Here is an 8774-nt window from a genome sequence, read left to right as displayed (position 1 = left end):
TGATTAAACAAAAAAAATTTTAAAAATAGTTAACTAAAAAAAATCAAATCAAGAGAAAAAAAGTAAAGAAATCAATTGAAAAACCATTTTTTCGTTTTCTTTTGTTAAGCCTCTCCCTCCACCCCTCTCTCTCCTTAACAAATAAGTACTCTAAAATCCTATCATCTCTAAAGTGAGTCTTTTTCTTTCTTTATTAACTAGTTAGACGACCCGCGTGATGACCTAAAAGTCTTTCTGCAAAGTATTAAGTTTTTCTGCAAAGCTATATTCAAGAGTCATAGGTTTGGCTACAACGCCTAACCTAAGAGTAATATTTATAATATTAATAACAATATTAAACTTGCATGATTCAAGTTTAAGTGGTTTTGGCTGCAATATCAAACCCAATAGCTTTGGATGTGGGTCTGGTTGCAAGGTCATATTATAAAAGTGTGATAATTAAATAGATTAGGTAAAAAACATAGAAAAAAAAAACCAACATGAAGAAAATAACTAATGAAAAAAAATAAAAAAAAATCTGAATTAATTGGATTAACCCTTCAAACCAAGTTAACACGTCAAACATTGAATTCATATCATGAAAGTTTGATAAATAAATAAAAAAAATTGACGTGTTAACCGAGAATTAACTGAGCTAACCTATTAAACCCGGGATCCGTGTCATGAAAGTTTGATAACTAAATATAAAAAAATTTAACATTAACAAACTAAAATAAACAAAAATAATTAATTAAAAATGAAAAAAAAAAGACATTGATTTTCATTATGAACTATCAATGGCATAAAAAAGGCAACAAAGTAAAAATAAAAAATAAAAAGAAAAAAACTAACTAGATTAAAAGAAAAAAAACCTATAGGAAGAAAAAAAACTAATGAAAAAAATAAAAAAAAATCTAAATTAACTGGGTAACCCGTCAAATGTGAGATTTGTGTTATGAAAGTCTGATGATTAAATAGAAAGAATTTTAATATCAACAAAATAAATTTAAAAAATTTAGTTAAAAAGGGAAAAACAAAGAAGAAAAAACCTATACGGAGAAAAAACTAATGAAAAAAAAAGAAACAAATTTGAATTAACTGGGCTAACCTATTAAACATGAGATCTATGTCTTGAAAGTCTTATAACTAAATAGAAAACAATTTAACATAAACAAACCAAAATTTTTAAAAAATTAAAAAGTAAAAAAAATAATAAAACGCATCAGTCTTTTCACTGTGGACTGCACTGTGCAGTCTAGAGTCAAAGACATAAAAATGGAAAACAAAACTAAAGGCATTAATTGATAATTAAATAGAAAAAAAATTAATATTAATGAACTAAATTAAACAAAAAATATTAATTAAAAAGAAAAAAAGAAAAAAAAGCTATAAGAGGAAAAAACTAATGAATAAAAAGGAAACAAAAATCTAAATTAATTGATTTAAGTCTTCAAATCAGGTTAACCTATCAAACCTAAAATTCATGTCATGAAAATATGATAATTAAATAGAAAAACAATTGATAGGTTAACCCAGAATTAACTTGGTTAACCTGTCAAACTCGGAATATGTGTCATGAAAGTCTGATAGTTAAATAGAAAAAAATTTAATATTAACAAACTAAACTAAAAGAGAAAAAATTAATTAAAAAAAGCTAAAAAAATACTTTAGGTTACCTTGTTAAACCAGGTTAACTCGTTAACCTAGGATTCATGTTATGAAAATCTGATAACTAAATAAAAAAAAAGTATTAACAAAAGAAAAAAACAAAAAAAATGAATTGGGTTAACCCGTAAAACTAGGTTAATTCATAAAACTTAAAATATGTATCATGAAAGTCTGATAACTATATAGAAAGAAATTTAATATTAACAAACTAAACTAAACAAAAAAGATTAATTAAAAAGAAAAAAAATAGAAAAAAACTCTGAGTTAACTCGTCAAACCAGGTTAACTCATTAAACCCAAGATCCGTGTCATGAAAATATGATAACTAAATAAAAAAAAAATTAACATTAATAAAAGAAAAAAATGGATGGGTTAACCCAGAATTAACTGGATTAACCCGTGAAACCTGGGATATGTGTCATGAAAATCTGATAACTAAATAGAAATAAATTTAACATTAACAAACTAAAATAAACAAAAAAAATTAATTAAAAACAAAAAAAATTGAGTTAACTTGTTAAACCAAATTAATTTTTTAAATTTGGGATCAGTGTCATGAATATTTTATAACTAAATAAAAAATTAATATTAACAAACTAAATTAAAAAAATTATTAGAAAACAAAAAAATAAAAAAAAACAGTTTTTTTAAGAAAAAACAGCTAAAAAAAAAGAAACAGCTAACCCTTCCACTCTAAATTGGTAAAAGAATGAGCAGTTTTAATGTTTTCTTAATGTTATTCTTCATACGTACTGTTGTCTTTCCCTTGTGTACTTTCTTTTGATGTGTAAGCACATAGATGTTTAGTGGGGATGGCTTGGGGATAAAAAAAGGGATGCTCTGGGGCTGTTAGCGGTGGCGGTTCAAATCATAATTTATAGTTCATTGACATTAATATATCCTTGGAGTTCAAATCATACCATTCTCTTGTATAAAGAAACTAATTAATTCCCTTTCAAATAATTAATTCCCATAGTTCAATTGACATTAATATATATCTCTACCATTCTTTTGTATAAAAAACTAATTAATTACCTTTTAAATAACGAAAGCTGTGGCAGGCACCATGGCCTCATTTTCTCAGCTACTTTATTTTAAACGCCGGTCTTAACTCAGGGTAAACGGAGAAGTCATCACTTATGTGTACGCAACATCTATTAATTAAATTCTCAGTTAAGTTCTCCCCTCCTACAAGCTTGTTTGACTAGAATTATCAAGCTCTGTAAGTGTAGAATATATCACTAAAGACTTGTCAAACTGGATGATCAGCTCATGCGATGGTGAGGTTTAATAATATTGTGAACAAGCTAAAGTCGTGGCTATCCTCTATCTTATTACATGTTTTCCTCACGCATTAATCTAGTAATTAATAGCACGAAAAATGTACTAACACTACATGATAATCCATTGATTATCCACATAATACTCAAAGTAACTCATCTAAACATTGGATTTCAATTTTCAAAGATGGCCAATTAATTAATAGATAGTATTAATACCAAAAACAAAGATGGTGTTAAATATATAATATATCTAATATTAGATAACATTTCATTCATTTTTTTTTTTTTAGTTCTATAATAGCAGGTTCAAATAGTTATATGTGCTGCTTGCAGCGTTTATATTTCTTAAATGATATAAGCATGTTTTTTGTGAAATGAAAATTTCATGGTATTAGGAAAAAATGATAAACATATTTTTATTCATGTTAAGAAATATATATATATTTTTTACCTGGGGTTTTAGGTTTATTGCACGTGTGCGGCATCGTGATAATCATCCACCCTTTAAAAAAAATGAAAATTTGTATTTCTGGCAAATTATGAAGAGACAAAGAATTCTTGTATCTCTTATCAGTGGAAAGTTTGAATGAGAGTCACCACCTAGTATTCTGGTTACTAGAAATCCTAACTGGTCTCAGAGATTGGGTACGAAGACTGGTTGTGTCAATGCAAGATATTAGCACCCCAAATACGTCCTCTCTAAGGTAGGTTACATTGTTTTGTCTGATAAAATTTAAAGTCGTGTTGTGATTTTTAATTGTTAGTCTATCTAAGGTTCAAGACAATCTCTCCTCAATAAGGAAGTTCTTATCTTAATACGGTAAAACCTAACTGTTATATTGTTTGAAAAAAAAATTAAATATTCAGAATACGCATTACATATAATGTCATACCTTGGATACTAAGAGACAAAACAAAATAAAATTTTAGTTATTTTTTGAAAATTTGGTCAATGTTCTCTTAACTTTAACAAACTGGTGTTATTTTTTGAAAATTTGGCCAATGTTCTCTTAACTTTAACAAACTGGTTATTAAAGTTAAAGTGCATGCTAAAATATTGTTTTTGGTATATGAAAAAAATATAATATGATTTTTTAGTTTAGAGACACTTAGTTGTATGCATAAAAATATTTTTTTAAATTTTTTTTTTATAATTTTGGAAGTTTTGATAAAAATCAGGTATTTTAATACCGAATTTGTATTTTTATGGTGTATTTATTTGGAATGGGCTAGCACGGCCTAGCATAAAAAATGATGGGTGTTGCAATAAAATGGGTCAGCACTGGCCCGACATGAAAATGGGCCAACACCGGCCTAACATGAAACGGGCCGACTTTAGCCCAACATAAAATAAAACGGGTTAGCACCGGCCTAGAACAAAATAAAATGGGCAAGCACTGACCCAAAACAAAAGGGCCAGTATTGGCCCAACATGTAAAATGGGCCAGTATAGGCCCAAAAAATGATAATTGGCTACAGAACATGAATTGCTCATGTTATGCATGCCAATGAAAGGAAAATAGAGGATGGAGCAGAGAAGGAAGGAAACTTACTCGGTGAGAGGAGGCCTGGTTGTTGTTGTTGGCAACAGCTTGCGGTGACGACGACTGGGAAGCTTGATGGTAGACTCGGAACTACTTCGCCAATACTCCTCCTCTATTTTTGTTTTTTTACTCTTTCTTCTTCTTTTCTCTTTCTCTCGGTTTTCCTTCTCTTCTTTTTTCTATTATTTTGTGTTCTTCTTCCTTTTTTTTCTTCCTTGCTTGTGCTCTATTTCTTTTTCCTTTTCTCTTCCTCTTTTATTTTTGTTCTCTCTCACTCTCTCTCTTTTTTCATCCTCTCGAGAACTTCTCTCTTCTATCTTGCCCGTTGTTTGGTGCTTCTTCTCTTATGTCCTCTCTCTTCTTCTTTTTCTTCATCTCCCTTATTTTTATAGGCAAAAACAGGGGAGATGTGGTTGGGGCAGCCACTATGTAGCCGCCCCATGACTACCCAAAGGGCACGTTCCCTCCTTTTGTCACCGCCCAGTGGTAGGGTTAGAGGTTCTACACGTGGCTATGGTCGGTGTATTTTTTGTTTTAGGAGAGAGAGGGAGAGGAGGGTAGTTGGTAAAAAATCTTCTTCTTCCCTTGCCTCGCACGTCCAAGGAAAGAAGATAATGGTGTCGTTCAAAAGGACATCGAAAATACTTGTTAGTAATTTCTAGTCTATCAGTGAGTTTGTCGTTAATAAATTTAACAATGGCGTTTATCAATAAGTCTATTGTTAATAAATTTAACAATGACTTTACAGATTGAAGACGTGCGTAAAAAAAAAAATACATTCTTCATTCTGTCAGTAATTCCCTCAGTACAGTTTAGCATATCATTGATAGGAGAACCATATGTAATTACATCGATAAAATTACATATCAGTGATAAAATGTCATCGATAATTCTGTTGGTGAGTTAATAATTGTAGTTGTATTTGCTATAATTCTTTTCCAACTCCCTGAAATATATCGACAGATTTAGTTCATTGAGTTAACAGTAGCAATGATATTTGCTGTAATTCTTTTCCAACTTTCTAGAATATACCGACAAACTTATTCCATCGGTAATACCATCAATAATTATTGAAAAAGATGTATTTTTCAAAAAATATTGAACAAAAGTATAAAAATAAATTATTGTAGTAAAAAAATAAAATATTTATTAAAAATTTAAATATTTGCATGTTCAAATATAATAAAACTAAAATAAAGGTTGAGTTAGAGGAGAAGGAAGCGATTGGTCGTCACCAGGACCATAGGGCCAATTAAAGGGTGCATATATACCGCTTATTTATGATATTATCTCCATTACCACTTAGTGAAGTTCATAATCCATATAGAGTCATTTATATTTTTCGTTACGATGGGTTATATGTTCCCATGCTCTAAATTTTTCAGCTTACTATTTCAATCATGGACCTAGCAACATGAATAGTGTTCTAGAGGAAGTAGGATTGACAAGAAATGTCTTATAGGAGGTGGTAAACTATAGTATTGAATTGTCAAAAAAACATTATGCAAAGAAATGTATTTTAGGTTTAAAAAACATTAAATTGATAATTTTTTTTAGTGTTTTTTAATGGATTTGATATATTGAAATTAAAAATAAAAAAATTCAAAAAAATAACTTTAATAAATTTTCAAATGAAAAATTATTTTGAAAAGGATTATGCATTATAAATTCAAATACTCTTAAACTTATAGGAAATTTTATGGAAGTCTAGAATCCCTAACCCAAAATCATATAACTTAGGTTTGATCGAACATCATTTTGCACTTGAAGTATCAATAACTCCTTAAGTTTTATAATGACATATCTAATAATATAAGATACATTTAATTTATGGTAAATGTTCATTTTAAATACAAGCCTATTAGATAAATAAAAGGATTGATTGATAAATTACTTTGCTTGTTAAATGACTAATCTAGATTTATGTTGTATAACACTTGGTACATCAAATGCTTGGCACTACTACTACTACTATTATTTAATCCTTACGTTAATCTTTCATCTCAAAGTTCTCATCAATTTCTTCTTCTTCTTCTTTTTCTTCTTTACTACTACTACTACTACTACTACTATTTTACTACTATTACTATTGTTGTTGTTGTTGTTGTTGTCTATAATTTATACAATTAACCTCCATGTGATTTGACCCCAGTCTTGCTAGATTATTTATTACTTCGACACTTCTTACATTTAGGAGAAGATATCAATCTTTTGATTGTATCAATAACCACTTGATGATTATTTATTAGGATTTGACCAAACTTTCAAAATCATAAAAATTAATTTGTTTAATTAATATTCAGGGTATGAACTTTAAAACATAATGTATACTCTCGGTATTAAATTAAATTAATTAATACCAAGAAATATTAAAAATTAGTTGTATATTTTATTATTTGAGAATATAAAATTACACTATAAAGTAAACCCTTAGATATTAAAGTTACTAAGTAGGAAATAAATGTAATGCTAAAATTTAGATTCTAGAACGGTTAGGATTTAGCCTAATAAATTAGGGATTTCCTCACGAAAGATGTCTATCTTGAACCTTAGATAAATTAATGGATAGAAACATGATCTAGAAAAACAATCAATCAATAATACAGCGTATCATAGGTAGGGTACACTAAGGGTGATATGTATTTTCCTTGCACAACTAGTACTTTTACCTAAACTCTCGTAGATCTTTAGGTTTTTTAGTGACCATGACACTAGATAGCAACTCCTTTGAAATCATAATTTTATGATAAATCCCAAAAACCATTTAATCCATGAGAGAGACCCGTCATTTGACATCGTGCATGCCATAAGAAAATGGCAACTCCACTAAGGAGATCTCTGGTTGTAATATGTTGTGTTGATTGTTTTCTTATTTTGTGCTTTATTTATTTTATTTGTGTGTGTGATTTAATTTTAGCATGTATGTTTTACTTATTGTTCATGCATAAGCACTTTAGATATCGATTAATACCTTTACATATTTTAATTATGAGCATAAACCTAATTCTAGACTAGGTGAGGGAATATTGGTTGGAGAAATCACCAAAATTTTAGTTGGAAGAGTGATAATGCACAAACTTCACCACTACAGTTTTAAGCACACCATAATTTTTAAAATTCTCATAGATATGTACCTTCTTATGCTCCACCTCTTAGAAGAAATTTTGAGGAAACTTTTTATGCATTCATTGAAAAGTAAGAGACAATTAACACTCAACTTGCTCAAAGAAAAACAGATTTTAAAGATATTCTTTCAAAATTCACATCTACTTTCAGTTTTCAACAGAAAGGTAACTTTTCATCTCAACTACAACAAAATTGTAAGAGGCAACACAATGCAAATGCAAGTAGTTCTGGAAGTCAACACATGGATCAAGTTAAATCAGTAATTACTCTTCGTAGTGGTAAGGTTATTCAAAAACCAATTCTTGAACCTTGTGAGAAAGATGATGAGTTAATCTCTAAAGGTAGAGAAGGGGTTGAATCTGAACATTGCAAAGAAAAGACTGATTCCCTGCCAGCACTTCCATTTTCTCATGCCATAACCAATCAAGAAGAAATTGAGGATGAAAAAAGCACCGAAAATATTGATGTGGATCTTTTATCAAAAGTGACAACAAATTCGACACTCGACATTACACCAATCGATTATTACTGTCTTGATGAATCTCTACTTTCTCTTAGTTCAATGTCTTGGTTTGCTAAAAATATCAATTTTTTTGCTTCAGGATTTTTGCCAGCTCACTGGAGTACCAAAGACAAAAGAAAATTTTTGAGCAACGTGCAAAACTTTTCCTGGGATGACTCTTACTTATTCAATTATTATCCTGATCAAATATTTCATAGATGCATTTCTGATAATGAGGTAAGTAATGTCATTAAATTTTAGCACTCTAAGACATGTGGGATCATTTCTCATAAAAAAATAACTGTAGAAATTTTACAAAATAGATTTTACTGCCCCACCATATTTAAGGAATCACATGCATTCCACAAAACTTGTGAAAATTATCAAAAGGTGGGATTTATTTCAAAACACAGGGAGTCTGTAGATAATCTTCAATTAACTCTTAAGTCTCATCATAGTCGAGACAAGCAACGTGCAATTTATGATTTATGACTCCATTTTTATAAAGAACATGATTGACTTAGTCTTGGGAATTGACTAAAAAAGACCCTATTTGCCAGCTTTTAAGAAAACAGATGGGAAGCGTATCCCCGACACATCGAGGGCATTTAAACCGTTTTTGGACGTAAAACCAAGGGAAGATGTGAGCCACAATCACAACTACTTGTACAT

The sequence above is a fragment of the Populus euphratica genome, unplaced genomic scaffold, assembly GCF_000495115.2.
Source record: "Populus euphratica unplaced genomic scaffold, PopEup_1.0 scaffold155.1, whole genome shotgun sequence".
Taxonomy (NCBI): domain Eukaryota; kingdom Viridiplantae; phylum Streptophyta; class Magnoliopsida; order Malpighiales; family Salicaceae; genus Populus; species Populus euphratica.
This window is presented reverse-complemented; position numbering follows the sequence as displayed.